The 16,327-nt window shown below is 37.1% G+C and overlaps 1 protein-coding gene across 3 annotated transcripts in view; it reads right to left on the bottom strand.

The window, feature by feature from the left end:
• LOC145939962 (CD151 antigen) overlaps window positions 1-16,327 on the bottom strand; it is a 141,604-nt gene that overhangs the window by 88,465 nt on the left and 36,812 nt on the right. The window lies entirely within an intron of this gene.

Raw genomic sequence — 16,327 nt, forward strand, 5'->3', positions numbered from 1 at the left:
ATACAAAGGTTAGAAATCGTTTCTAACGATTATGCTTACTAATTAATCACAGCGGGACGCAGCTCCAACTGCCTGATACTCGCGGCGTTTCGGTAATGGCCGAGGCTACAAACATCGCTGGCAACTTCACTCTAATAGCGCGCGCGCGATACTATATACACGACTTAATATTAATAAATAGTTAAAATTCGAAGGAGATTCGTTCGAAAAGATATAGCTTTAGAAAAAAAAAAAATATTATAATCGAGAATAAGGTATTATAACATATTACTATTTTATAACTTTTACCATATTATTATTTTAAAATTTAATTAGCAAATTATAACATACACAATATAGATATAAATATATAAGCTAGAATATTTAATTAGCAAATTTTTGCTTTATTAATATTTTTTGATAAAACTCAGCTGATTAAAGCGTTAATTTGCTAATTAATTTTTAAAATAATAATGTTATAAAAATTAAAATAATGTTTTAAATAGTATGTTATAATACTTTAAACACGATTAATATTTTTGACAGTTATCAGCTGATTTCTGTCAAAAAATATTAATCGAGTTTAAACAAACTTTATATTATTTTTTTAAAAATATTATTCGTTTTAATATATAAAATCGAAGAATGGCGTGCGCGTATATATAAAATATCGGCAAAATGTAATTTTCAACTACTCCGAGCGTTTGCATTTCTCTTTCCGCGCGGGAAAGGAAAAGAGACTCGGATCATTCATCGTCGTTTTTCCTCGAGTATTTTACAACTCTATAGTTGTAATCACGCGGGAAAAAAATGAGTTTTATGAAAGGATAAAATTTCAGCAGATGGACGCGTTTCGCGTCTCGGGGGAACACCGAGAGAATTCTTTGGGCGTACTCCGGCAAAATCTCCGAGGCGAATGGTCGGTCCTTGTTGATGATCCAAGAAATGAATGGTCGACGGTGAACATGGACTGTGAATAAAAAAGTTACACAGCTGCCCGGTATTCACGGTATACTACTCGCGGAGAGTTAAGTCACGACTGCGGTGGCATAGTTAAATTTTTTATGGATGCGCACACACGCCGAGCGCGGTTTTTTTTACGGTTCGAGAATTTATAGTCAGACCGGGAATATATAATTCGGAAAGAGTACGAAAGATTGCCTTCGCGCGACCGACGTCGAATCCACAAAAATTCGTTCGCGAATCTAGCGCAATCCAGCTCGATCTAAATTGCGACGATCCAATTAGAGAGAAATTTGTTTTCGACAATTTTTTATTTAATAAATAATTATTTATGTAGTTCCTTCCCTCTTTTCGCAAATCGAAAACATGGTCTAATTAAAATTATCATGAACACACATATGCCTTCTCATGTTATACGCGATTTAAAAAATTTCACTTCTGAAATATATAAATTCGTGTTTGAATTTTTAAATTTGGCTCGTCATAAATAATTTTCTCTGTACGTGTCATAAATAATTTTAGTTTTCCGCCGAGTGGAAGAATTATCAAGTATTAATAAGTCAATCGCAGCTGATTAATTCAAGCGATCCACGTGTATCCATACGCGCGAGAGGGTGAAGCGAGATCCGGATATTGTATATCCGGAGTCCGAATATATATGTGCGGCTTATAACACACATACATACATATATAATATATAGCAGGGATATCGTTCACGACGCGCGTTAGCGACGCACAAGAAGCCACGTAATGCGCGTACTTTTCGTGGAGGATCGGTAAAAACAAGCAACGGTAATAACCTTCGCTAGGGGAAAAGCCGTCGTCAGCATCGGGAGGACACGCGTCGCTTGCGCAATGACGTTTCTTACGACGTCCCACGTGTTAGGAAGTCGCGCGTAAACGCCTACTTGAAAATACGACCCACGTCGCACCGGATGACGCATCGATATGCGCCTTCGATGCTTTTATAGACCCCGGTGGACCAGAAGAAGCCACTAGAGCACCAGGAAAGAGAGAAGAGAGAGAGAAGGGGAACCTCTCGATGGAGCGCTTCATCTTCCAGATACGGGCGGCTATATCGATCGACGATTCAACCGTCATGTGTTTCGATCCGAGTTACGCATGGCTCTGTTTCTGACTTCCTCTTTTTACGATGTGATTATTAAAACATCATCACCCTCATCTCTCTGCATTAGCTCTCTCTCTTCGAACTTCCAGATGATTCGTATATGTATAGATCTTTACGAGATACACATTACAGATGTGATTAAAGTAGGAATATTTTATGTCAAGTATAAAAAAAAATGTTCTCTCTTGCAACATTAAAATGTCTGGTGTTAATGTCTGACATTACCTATTACTCTTCTCCTTCCTTTCTCTTATTGTATTTATAATTTAACGAAAGTATTCAATGTTTGAAATGTTTCATACAACCTTTTGTGCAAACAAATAATGCGATAAAAGATTTTATGAATTAATATTATTAATGTTTTTCACATTTTCAAATTATATTTATTTAAAAAATTATTAATCATATATTTTAAATAAAGTTTATTATAAAATTTATTTAAAATATATAATTAATAATATATATTTTCTTTAAATAAATAATAGATTTTGAAAATGTCACATTTTAATATAAAATTTATTTAAAATAATCTCTTACTGATATATATAAAAATATAATCTTATGTTAAATATATTTTCAGTATTCAGGAAATCTTCAAACGTATTAAAGATTTTCGGAAGAATAATAATATCTAATAAAGTTATGAGATATTAGATAAAAATATAAGAAGCAATTGTGCTTCCTCTGAATGAAATTTTTTCAATTATAATATTGGTCTTTTTAACGCTTTATAAAAATATCTCGGACATGCGAACGTGCGAAGTGAACTCGCAAACTCCAAATGCATGTGCTGATAATGCGAAAATCATGGCTCATAATATATCAACGACGGTATCAGCGTTGTCGTTCGAGCCCTTCCCATCAATTTGCCACGGTACCATGTTCCCAGCATAGACATATCCTCATTTATCCCAATGTCCTATACGTCGACGACCAATTTGCTAATCGAGCCAATCATCCAATCGCATTAACCTTGCAGGCCATTCAGAGACTCCGGTCTCGTTTTTATTGGATGGTTCCTGCGACACGCACAGATTTTAAAAAATTACACTCTTCACGAATAATCGCACAATTGCCCTAGACAGAATCAATTTCGCTCGATTTGATTACACCGCGGAAATATTGGAAAGAGAGAAAACTCGTCCATATGTTACGTGCACTATAATTATCATTTAAGGGATATTACATTATGGAGATCTCTCGTGTAATTCTCCTCTTTATTCGTCTTGGAATTATGGAGTGCACGTACTTCAAGTCCGCCTTCTTCGACAATTAGTTAGACAATAATGTCAGTTTGCGCGTTTCACTATGAATGCAATTCAACGTATGTATGCGCTTGATATAAAGCTGTGGCTGCAGCTACTAGTTACGCTCAAGTTACAAGAGAGATGACAATAACTGTCGCGATGAATGCACGAATGAACATGTCAGACACACATACGCATACATGTACGCATACGCACGCCTCTATACATTTATTTAACGTAAAATTATTACATTATAAAATGCAAAATTCATTGCATGTTTTTATATAGAAAATATCCATCAGAAATAATTAAAACGGGAGAGAATAAATTGGCTCATCTCTTGCCAAGAGAATTCGTTTCGGTTTGGTGAATTTGCTCGCGGGAATCAATATAAAGATTGCGTGTGTGAAAATGTGATGAATAATTTTTCGACGATATTTCATATCGAAGTGTGCTCGCATATCGGCGGCAATTTTTCGGCATTTTACCGAAAGTACCATGAAAATACATCGGCCGGGGGAATTTCGATTTTTAACGCGAATTTTCGCGCATGCAACCCGCTATAATCGCGTGAACGGTAACGACTCCATCGCACGCTCGATTTGAAACGAAATCGTAATCTCGATGTTCCCTTTTACTCGCGCGTATAGGCGCTCTTATTCCGCGGAAATGGTTCAACGTACGTTCCTGGGGCAGCAGCGTCGTAAAATTTAAGCGGGAAAAGTGGAATAAAGCGCGACCGTGGGCTAGACTATTGGATTTTATGCCGGCGGCCTCTCAATCAACGCAAGAAAAATACCTCACCGTAAAAGGGAAAATAATAAAGAGCAAAGAGCTATAAAGTTATAATATGTTTCGCGGACTTTAGCTGGTTCGCGAAGATTTCATCTGTATTTACTCACCCTACAAACCATCACTGATATACACGACCCGCAATTTTCATTTCCCGACATAATTGTTTATAACTTTATTATCGTATACTAAATACACCTCGCCAATTATATTATATAGCCAGAATAGGAGAATGTTTTTTTAGATATAAATCTGATGCTGCGATAAAAATATGCAAACAGAAACGCATTAGCGAAATATTTTATGAAGCGTATAATTTTATATATTAATTCCAGAAATAAATTTAAATATATATTATATAATAATATGTATAAATTATATATTTAAATAATAATAGATATATAAAGAGAGAGAATATATAGATATATGTGTACATCGATATATAAAAAAATATAAAAAGTAACAAATATATTACAATAGGAAGAGAGTCACCTCTCGCACGAACAAAGACGCGATGGCACGCGGAGATAGAAATAATCGACGATATATGAGGAAAGAAAGATCGTGGGCCGGTTACATGGGTGCAGGGTAAGTGCATCCATGACGTTTCTGTCGTATATACACGGTACATACTCCCACGGTCAGTACGCGACTTCCGGAACGATTTATTATTCAGATAGTTGAGATTTGAAAAGCCCTTTAGCTTATATCTTCGAGATATATGGCGCAGAGATAAACCGACGACAAACATCTTCGCATGAGCAATAATAAATAAACTAAATCTCGTCTCGATTGATTCAGCTTTCCTGAAAATATCAGCGAAACACATCCTTCTCCATTTCGCTGTCACTCGAGATCAGATTTTCGCAAATTAATATCGCGTGTCGTAATAAAATCAGAAGAACACGCTCTCTCTATTGCGATCTCCCCAGGATGTTCAAATCACTCCAATGTGCCCCTTCTGTGCGCTGGAATGCGCCGCTTCTCCCCCTATACATGACGATGATCGGAAATCATCATCATAACTCGCAGGCTCATTGGCGGCGTAATAGCGAGCTGAGAGTATCTATATATGAATTGCGGCATTGGGTGAGTGCCGTATATATACATCATTTATATTGCAACGGCAGCCTTGGACATGCGAAATTCTGCAGAGAGAGACAGAGAACGAACGATTCGCTGTTATATTCGCTCGCCCACGTCGTCCGCCGTTCGCACCGAGATTGCATCGCGGAAAATTGGATAATGCCGCGATCGCCGCCGTTGTCGTGTGGATATAAACGGCAACCAACGTTGAACGAACCGCCGCGCCGCTGTCCGTTTTGCAAATTTTCCCGGCATTTCGTTTTCGAGAGTCGGGACGGCCGAAATGCTGGGGGTTCTCGAAATTCCCAGCTTTATCGCGCGATTAACAGCGATCGGGAAATGAAGCAAATGGAATTTTCATGAACAATGATCCCTCCGCGTGGTAGCATCGATCCGCCAATTATCGATATTCGCGAGCGAAATATCGAGCGGCGAGTCCGCGAATCTATGCTTCTACTATTTTTTCTATCTATGCTACTAACTATTTTTTCTCTCGTAAAGAGAGAAAGAATAGGTTTTTCACGAGTGGTGTCTCACTTACCAAAAATTTGTGCATGTATTACAAATTACCGGGAATTCTATGTAATATTAAAATATTATTAATACTGTAATATTAAAACACTAATTTTAAGTTTTATAAAATATCAGTATTATATGATCTGTAATATTTTATAAATTTTTTATATCGGTTCTGATTTCACAGAAAATGTCAATTCTTTTTTTAAATAAAATACAATTCAAATATTATAACTTAAATATTGGTACTATTAATTTAAAAAATATATACATGTATTGCGAGACATATCCTTCGATTCTTCTTCTCTCATTCGATATTCATGACAAATTACGAGATCGAATCAACGTTTATCATGACGACTTAAGCGCGAGTAACGAGAAAGTAATGAAGAGAACGTTTATAAAAGAGAGAAGTGAAAGAAATGTATACATATATTGCGGGTCGGTATTATCCCCATCGTATACGCGGATTATTGTTTGTCGGGTTATTACGCCAAATGTCGTCCGTGATACGAAAATAACGCGGAAGCATTTAAGTGATCGTAAAAGCCAGAACCCTCAGCAGTATATCTCGTGTCTCTACATCACTATTCTAGTCCGGATACGAGAATTATTTTGCCCGGGCGCGACGATAAAAATTCCGTCACAGGATATAAACCTACCTATATATATATATATATATCGAGGTAAAACTGTGCATTACCCAGTGCCTGTGTGAGCCTATGAATCTCGTCGTTGCTCGCGTAATTGCCGCGCGATTAATTTCGCAAACGCGCAGACGGATATTTTTACGGCTGGCGACAGAAGAAACATAGAAAGATTGTTTTTTGATCCGCCATTCTCGCTCGTTATAGGCGTATTTTAATTACCCCGATGGCGCGATGCACGTCTTAATTAATCAAACCGTAGTTAACGATGTTTTTTTTTCATAAATTGCGCGGGGTGGAATTAATGAGAAAAGTTCACCCCTGCGGAGCTCGTGAAAAATGCAACCCGCCATCGTTGAAACAATATTTTACATTTACGATTACAATTTTTCCGCTTTAATGATCGTAAAGTGGTACGTACGTAACGCGGAATGGCCGCAAATTCACGCGCGATATATTTCTTTCATTTTCAAGAAAAAAATATAAGTATAGCTAGATAAAAAGGGAGAAGCTAATATATGATATAATTTTATATTCTCTCGTGCGTCTAGTACTCGCACGTGAATGCCTGATTCTCATTCATAATTAATAATATACATATATATATGTATAATATATTGCATTTTCCACTCCTCTCTCTCTCTCTCGAAAGATCAACATTCCTCTTTTAAACAGGTGTAGCAGGTAACAAAACAACTCCATATTATCAAGTGATATTGGAATTTCCGCATCGAGGGGCAAGAGCGCGCATTCTTATCCCTCTCTTCCCGAAAAATATCTAATTTTCCGGAGAGTTAGAAAGTTTGATACAGGTCGCTCGTAAAAATTCCACGGCTGCAAGGATGAACCTCACCTAACCGACTGCAACGTTCCTCGGGAGCAACCAACGTTCTGTTCCGTTCGCAATATGAGCTGGAGAGCTAGCCAAGGAAAGTGTAACGCCACCGTCGTTGTGTCGTTGGGGGAGACAAGAAAAAAGAAACAAACTTCGTACGTAAATAAAGAACATTTTGCCTTGTCCTTTTGAATTACGGCACGCGTAATTACGGCCGCTGCGCGGTGAGAAGAGATTAATGAAGCCGGTAAAATGAAAGTCGCAAGCTCGCTAGCTTTAGCTCGCTACCGATATCGTGTATGTGTTTGTGTGTATGTTTTTTATTCAGCGTTTCACAATGCCGGGATTGTTACGAGTTATCTTTGTTGACTTCCGGAAATGTCCAATTTTCCGTATATATACATACATATACAAAACTGCATGCTACGCTTTCAGCGCACTTTGCGCAACAATTCCGGTTTTTTCGCCGACCTTTTAATTAAGCGACCCAAATTCCCGCCCATTTCTAAAGCCGTGGCAAACTTTTCGCACTCGGATGATCGCTTTGACAGCGTTACAAAGAAAAAAAAATCGGTGGCGTATAACCATATTGCATCGACTAACTAAGAGCGATATCCAATTCTGTAACGTTCTTATTTTTTACAAATATCGCGCGCTATTAATCCAAACCAAACAACAAATGATTATCAAATGTGAAGTATATTATGAGAAATATAAAAAATATTTTAATATTAAATAGAGGATCTAAACAAATACATTAAAAAGATTATTCCTTTACATAAAATGATTTGAATAATATCTTCTCGTTATAGAATAATTAATAGCAATTATATATATTTATTTAAAAACAAAAAAGTTATTGAAAGATAATTTTTTATTGTTATAATATCAAATAAGGAACTTACATATATATATTTTGAACTCGGAAAACAGTTTGTCATATTTCGTTTTATTAAATCCATTAACGTCCAACTCTTTGCATTAAAACTTTATCGCAAATATTGAGCGTTTCGCCGCGTCCGACCGCAAAAAACTCGACGATAAACTAGACACGTACTAAGGGAGAAACAGGCGAGCGCACGCAACACGATTTGACCAAACTCTCTCACCTAGTTTGTCGTCGCATCTCGAGGCGCGTCGAAAAATTAACGAATCGTGCCGCGCGTCGATGTCGTTGTCATCAACGGGGGTCAAAAAAAGAAAAAAAAGAAAAAAAAAGGGAGCAACGAACCGTCGACAATTTCGTGATTTCGCAGTCCTCGCCACGCGCGCGCGGACAGTTTCACGATGAATTAATACATTTACGGATCCGCGAGGACCGCTGTAAATTAACGCGCGCGAGTCCGCACCACACGGCGACGATAAATTGGCGAACGCTAACGCCCGGTTGTCCTCCCGTCGACGAAACAGCTGCTGCGCAAATTTTTTTTATCTCGTCGCGCAATCAGTGCGCGAATCGTACGCGTGCGACCCCGGAATCGTCCTCTTTTTTTTTCCCATCTCTTTCTCTCTCCCTTTTTCTACTAGTCGTCGCTGTCAGCGGAAAAATGCGAAGAATGTGAGCCGTCGCGGAAAAACCGCGCGAAATGTACGATGACTGACGGAACAAGAGAGACAGATGCGGATTACAATTGGGAAAATTTGCATTTCCGTCTATTAACGTCTATTTTAATACGCGCGAGAAAAACTTGTTACCGGATAAATCTTGGTTACATCTAAATATTCAGGTAAAACGCGATATGGAACTCTGAAATTTCACCTCAACTGATGTCGTTTCGAGCGTTAACGTTCGCGTTAACATTCTCCACAAACGAGCAACGGCGACAGTAGTTTCTTTAACAAACGTGCAAGTTGGGATCGTCGACTGAATGATAATCGCCGATGCGATATCGACGATACAACGAGAGCGATCTCTGGGCGACCATCAACTTCAGGACAGGATGGGGAAACACTCGTGAGAGAAGTTAAAGCGACGGAAGTTGCAGGAACCGATTATAGCGGAGGAACACAAACGACCGTCAAGCGACGTGCACAATAGTGTCGTTCGACCATTTTCTCCGGTTATTCGTGTGCGATCGTCAGAGATCTAAACGCCGGTGTGAACGGGGTGTACGATCCTCGAATCGACCTTAGAAGCGTTTTGTTGCCGCGAATTTGCATAAAGATCGAGGTGACGCCGCTCGCGTAAAGTCGCGCTCGTGAATTCAAGATGATCAATTTATTATCGCGAAGCGACCGTATTGTCGAAGAAAATTGCGCAGAAGAGATTTGTGAAAATGTCAAAATAAATCGCGCACCGTAATGATCCGTATAAAATCGGTAGAAAATTTTAGTCACAGATTTTCGGGCACGCAATATGTTACGGAAGGAAAGGCAATGTGTGATCTTATATATACGATAAAAAGAAATCCCCACAGTTGTCTTCGAAATTATTACAACATGTCGAAAGAAAGAGAACAGTATGTGAAATTAGTCTGTCACACCATGATGTCAATAGACAACGGACACGTTGCTCAAATATTGGAGCAGACCAATGAATATGTCTTGTCGATGGGATAAGCTATCCATACTGATCTCTGTATCTCATTGGCGATGCACCGCGGCATGAATGTAAATATTATGCAGATTAATACTCGCTGCACTCTACAGCGTAAAAAGATTCATATGTGACGAAGTAGCTGCAAAAAATATTTTGAACTTTCAGCCGAATGCGATACGCTCTCTATATATGTATCTCAAAGTATTTAAAATTGTTTTCATGTTGCAATTTTAATAAACTTTTTGACGCTGTTACATCGTGTTTAAAAATGTTTTTATCAATATAATAAATAAACTAATATATACATATATATTTTCAAGAATCTAGCTTTTATTTTCTTGCAAAAAAAATAATTATAAAAGTAATAATATATAACATTTACTTTTTCCATGAAATTCTGTAATTTTTTTAGAATCGTTATACTGCACGAGTGTAAATAAATAATTTTAGTATTCAAATATAAATATTCCTATAAAGAGCGCACGGTTCATCACATATAACTGTAATATTGTACTACAATTGTTTATCATTTCGGGCGCAATGACGTGCTTTTAGCTTCCGCAAAATAGAATTTTAGATTTGTCCACACAAATATGCTCCCAGAGACAAAATCATTCAGTATGCAGTTTTGTAAAAACTCGAGGCAAAAAGTTTTAAAGCATTTTAAATCGTTATATTATAAAGTCGCTCTTAACGTTATATACAGTTAAGCGGCTTAAGTGCACCAAGTATCACACCTCTACACCATATCGTTTACATAATTTCATCGTCATCTAGCTTCTCGGAACTTTGCGTCGTGATATTATCGTGATACGACCGACATACGTGTAAGACGATAACTTGATAAACACATAACTTCCAAAATACAACTAGAAGAAACTTGATAGAGAGAGTAAAGGGGGGAAGAAGGAAATAATGTAACATTTCAATATATAAATGAGTCGTTCGCTCGAAGAACGACTTAAGTCGACTTAAGTTTTTGCAAAAAAAATTTAATTAAAGATTCAACTGTGTGATTTGAGTTATTAATCATTATGTTATTCAGCTTTTATATTTTTTAATATACACGTTCCTATTTTGCTGAGTAGCAAAATATTTAATAACTTAAATCATTTAGTTAAATCTTCAATTTTTTCGTGCAAAAACTTAAGTCGACTTAAGTCATTCTTCGAGCAAACGACTCAAATGCAAAATCGAAATATACAGTAATACTATTTATAAAATTTAAATAATCGAGATAAATAAAGTTGGTGTAAAATTCAAACAGTCCAAATATTCTATCACTCAATTGCCACAAATTGAGAAATGAGCAAATATTTAATTTGAAGCCAACGATATAACTTATTAAAAAATTTTAACATCAATGTATTGGAGTTTTTTTTTTAACGATGATAATGAATAACGTACTTATAAGTCTTCTATAATCCGTTATTCGGTGAATAAAAGAAGACACGAGTATAGGTAGAAAATATAAAATCGCAAGATTCATCTAAGGTTGCCTTTAGTGTCCGCGAATCCATTTAGTTTCGTACCTTGAATACCTCGAACGCCAAAGTTGGATTGGTTTCGAGCGTTACGAGCGGAGATATAAACGCACGTTGGGAAACTGAAATTAAACGCGTCGATGCGATCCACGCTATTTAACATGATCGCCCGTCTATCGGTGTGACGTATGCACGGTTTGAATTTCAGTAATCAGAAAGTAAATCAAAGTTGCGTTTCACACTGATTGTGAGAGAGAGAGAGTATTGATAAAAGATATGAAACTGTGTGCTCAGCTGTTAGTTGTCAGAATTAATTTGTCGTATTTTTTATATCTAAAATTACAATTTGTTTAAAATTTTAACGTGCGGAATTTTTTTCTATCGATTGAGAACGCTTATTAAAGCCTCTGAAGCTTCACACGATTCTTCGATAGCAAAATCATTGTTATTAGAGTAATTATAAATAAAATACTAAAATTATTTTTGTATTGATAACTTAATTTATTAAAAGTGCCAAGTTCGCATATAGGTATATCAATTCAAACTCGTTTAAAAATTAGAAAATTATAAACTTATAAAATTATAATTATAACTCAAGAATAGTGTGCAAGAGCGGTCGTGTAAGACTTCGGTAGTGAGGCTTCGATAAGAGCATTCTGATTTTGTTGCACGCGATGTGGTTAAGAACAGCGTGCTGTTGAAGGCATGACTCGCTTTTAGGTCAAAGGATAGACTAAGACTCTTGCGTGCCACCCTACACGTCCGGGATTAATAAAAATATCGATCGAATGTGAAAAAAAATATATATATATATATACAACGTGCGATTAAAGCCGCTGCTAACAGAGCTTCGTTTACGTCCACTGTCGATAGAGCGAACGGAGCTTTTCGTTTGATGCGGCCAGCCGAAAGGAAGTTTGATGAGCGTGGAAACGGATGAAAAGTCCGCGGACGAGAAGAGCGAAAAGAGACAATATATCGAATTGTCGCATGGAAACAAGAAAGAAATAATATTTCACAATGGAATATAGAGCACTTTTCAAATATTGAAATTATATCTCTATGCTATTATCAATATTAGATATTATATATCCTCAAATATTTGTAAATAAATAATTATAATATAATATATAAATAAATATCATAATATAATATATTTAAATACAAAAATTTTGGGAATATATTTTTTATCTGATACTCAATTCGATCATTCGATCATTAAATTCTCATTCGGTTTGAAAAAAATCTCTCGTATTTCGCTGGATTCCACAAAGCAAACATAATCTTACAATTTCGATTTTCACAAAGGACTTCCTTTCCTCGGCGGATCACAAACAATGTTAGCTATCCATCGGAAAATCTCATCCGATCATGGCGCGATCGCGTTCTTACCATCGCTGCCGAATTCCGGGCACGCGTTTCTATCGTTCCCCTAGCAGGAGAAGGATTGAAAATGGGGAGAAAGGAGTAAGCGAAGTAAGAATGATGGAAAGAGGTGGGGCACAGAAAGCAGCGAACAGAAACCATCCAATCTGACTAAAATGAGGTCCTCTGTCCGCGGAACGTGGCGTGAAACCTCATAGCTCTCCCTTGAAAGACCGTTTTTTATCTTGATTCTTGACGCAAGAAGGGAGGGTGAAGGAAAGAGGTGGATGGTTAATGCGGTTTTTTGGTTTGCTTCTTTCTCTCGAGGAGAATCACTGGCGAACGAGCGAGCTTATTTCATCACTGCCAGCGTCCTATGGTTCCTCTCGGAAATGGAAATTTCGCGTTGGGATATTATGAATCTCGGACGGAAAATAGAATGGACCATGAGGGTTAGACGTTAACTGAATATTCTCGATCTTTGACATAAAGGATAGATCGCAAAGAGATTGTGTAATAAGTTACACAGAATGTGAGTTATTAAATTTCGTCCAAATGTTATTAATCTCCGCGCGTGCAGAAATAGGGTCTATGCAATGGCCGGATATTAATTGAATACTCGATCGATGATATGATAGATCGCGAAGATATCTATGATAAATTGTCTGTTGAAATGAACGCGAGCGTTATTAAATCTCGAATATTGTGGGCTTTCGGTGCAAAAATATACTAAATTGCAAGGTATTCGTTATGTGTATCTATGTGTGACAGGGAGAGGTGTATATTCGATTAAAGTTATATGTCTTCGTGGTAAAGCGTACAATATATCGAAACGCGAAAGATAATATTTAAATGTATTATTAGGCTTATAACACTGACAGGGAGAAAAGCCGCGTCTTTCGATCGATATACGACATTTAGTCCTTTAGAAATGATTATCGCAGCGCAGATTCCAGACGTCGGAAATGGCCAGAATTTATCGCCTCAGCATCCCACAGCGCGCCCCAGCACGATCACGAAAATGATTGCAATTAATTACGTGTTTCCCGTAGCGTTACTCGAATATGATGTACGATGTGTCTCGGACGTCACGCGGCCTTCCCGAACTGCACAAATTAATATTAAATTAAAGAAAAAAAACGCGACGAATATTTTTAATTCTGCGGAGAAGTTGAAGAATTAAAGCGACGCCCTATATACAGTATTGACGTCAAGCTTATTCTTGCGAGCTAATTTCTCCGCGGAAATATCTCTTTTTTTTCTCGAGAAACGCGAAGCAGCTTGTATTCGTCTTCTTTGAACGCGAATTTCCACGCCATCGTCCATCCTGTCTCGTAGTCTTTGTACTCGGCCAAAGGCGGAAACTGGATAGAATGAATTATCACGAAACTTGGCGGATTGTAAGAGCGTGAAAGCCGCCATTAAACGAAGGGAAACCACGTAACGGCATTACAACGGTATCGAATAATAATAATGTCTCTCTCTCTGAAGACGGGGAATTACGAAGGCGGAAGAAGAGAGGCGGGTGTGGACCATTTCCGGCCATCTTCTCTGTCTCTTCTTTCCCTCACCCTCCTGCTACACCCTCTCACTATTCTCTTATTTAGGGGAGAGATATTCGCTTTGAGTGGCGAAGCTACGCGAAAGCAAGGACGGACTTAACGAAGGGAACTTTAATTGCGTATTAATGCCCACATAATTAGGAACCCTTAGGATCCGAAAGTCCTTATTGAATTTTCCAGCGAAAGTTTCCGCTTCCAGCGACTCAGCGGGAGGCGGGAAGATTGGTGCGGAGGTGCTGAGAACTTCTCATCGCGAGTTTTTTTTTGTTCTTTATTTGTGCGATCTGCTTATCTCTTCTTAATTCCGGCGATGAAACTTTTAAGTGAGTACGAAAGCCGTTTATCTTCGGTCACGGCACTTTAATTGATTTTTAAGAAATCTACTGTTCGAGGTAAACTGATAAAAATCTAAACAGCTTCGAGAATATAAAAATCAGAATTGAATGATTATAATAATGTAACGCTAGATATATTTTCTTTCATAAAATCTGTAGCATCTCGCGATATCGAGCATTTCTTCGTTTTCACACAAACTGTAAATAATTAACACTTCGAGAAAGAAATGATAAATGATATATATACACATATATGCTAATAGCTATTTTGCAAATGTCTCCCGAATTAAGAGATGGAATTGTGCGAATATAAAAGTCTAGAGAATTCGTCAGTATGATGTACTCGAGAGCGTGCCTTTCTATCAATCTCTGTCCTTGCTTTCGCAAAAAGAAACCTTTAAAGCATCACAAAAATCGCAAATAGAAAGATATCAGTCAGAATAAAAATAATTTTTAGCACTCCCCTTATCTAACCGCGAATGCGACTTTCTAGAAAGAAACCTTTTCTAGCACTCAATCCTCTCCTCATTACGGTCAATAGCATCGCAAATACAATTTCACAAAGATGCATGCGCATTTGAATTTTTAAACTTCAATATCGAAGATATTTTTAAAATATCAAGTTCAAGGGGAAAGATGTATTATATATTTATGTATTTTATTAACATCTATCTCTTTTTATTCTTAAGTGTCTCATCTTGCATTATGTTATATCATATATTTTCCTCGAAGAGGAATTAATAAAACATTCAGTAAAAAATAAGTAAGAAAACATGAAGATGAAACTAATCTATAATTTCTTTCATTCTACATATATGTATATGTCTCTTTCGACGAGTTTTGGAGATATTGCAATTTCGCCATGTCATATCTAACGCTCACGCGCAAGGACCACCGCTCTATGTTAATTTTTAATGGTTTTATTTCGAACCGGCCTGCCGCACAATGCTGATCATAATGAGCATAGACGTAGAGGCGCGTATTCAAGGGGCGTGTCAACGCAGTCGACGGTGAAAACAGAAGAGTGATCCGGCAGTGACTCTCGACGTACAAACAGGGCTAACCACCCCTCCAAAAAGCCATTACTCACCGGCCGTGTCCTGCTGTCAGGTACAATTTGTTCTACTCGCGAAAGCGAGAAGAACGACGCGCGCCTCATGCTGGCTGTGACAGATGAGCTCGGGCCACGTATGGACAAAAAAAAAAGAGAGAAGGAAATTGCCCCACGATGACGACGCGCGGCATCGGACAAGATTTCCCCGAACTCGCAAACATAAATCACACTATATATAATTAACGCAATATCCATATGTACACATTTAACGACGCGAAAGAATTGATTAAATATATCTTGTTAAATGGAATAATTAAATAAATATTACTGTAATAGAAGATTTTTTTTAGTTAATAGAATTAAAGTGTTATTTATATTTTAAAAAAACTGCACGTGATGCGTATCGAATTTCTTCTTTGAAGCGATAACAGATTTTGCAATAACAAATTTTACGATGAAAAGAGAAAAAAGATTTAATCGGTTTATTTCGATTAAATCTAGTTCATTGCACGATATCAAAACACATCTGGGTTACTATGACACAGAAATATTTTGCGAAACAAATATGTAAATCCTTGTTTGCGCAATTTTCTCTTACAAAATATCGCGTATAATTCTGGCTTTATCCGTGTAATACAGCATATATTTAACATAAAAAGTAAATCGGATCGCATTAAATTATCATAACAATGTATATGTATATGTATATTGTATATCATCCATATATATTTTATAAATATTTCAGATTGTTTGGGGATTGTAATTTTATATCATTGCAATAATGTCATTGTTCC

Source organism: Prenolepis imparis, unplaced genomic scaffold (assembly GCF_030444845.1).
Source record: "Prenolepis imparis isolate NDT839.2.m4 unplaced genomic scaffold, iyPreImpa1.0 SCAF_8, whole genome shotgun sequence".
NCBI lineage: Eukaryota > Metazoa > Arthropoda > Insecta > Hymenoptera > Formicidae > Prenolepis > Prenolepis imparis.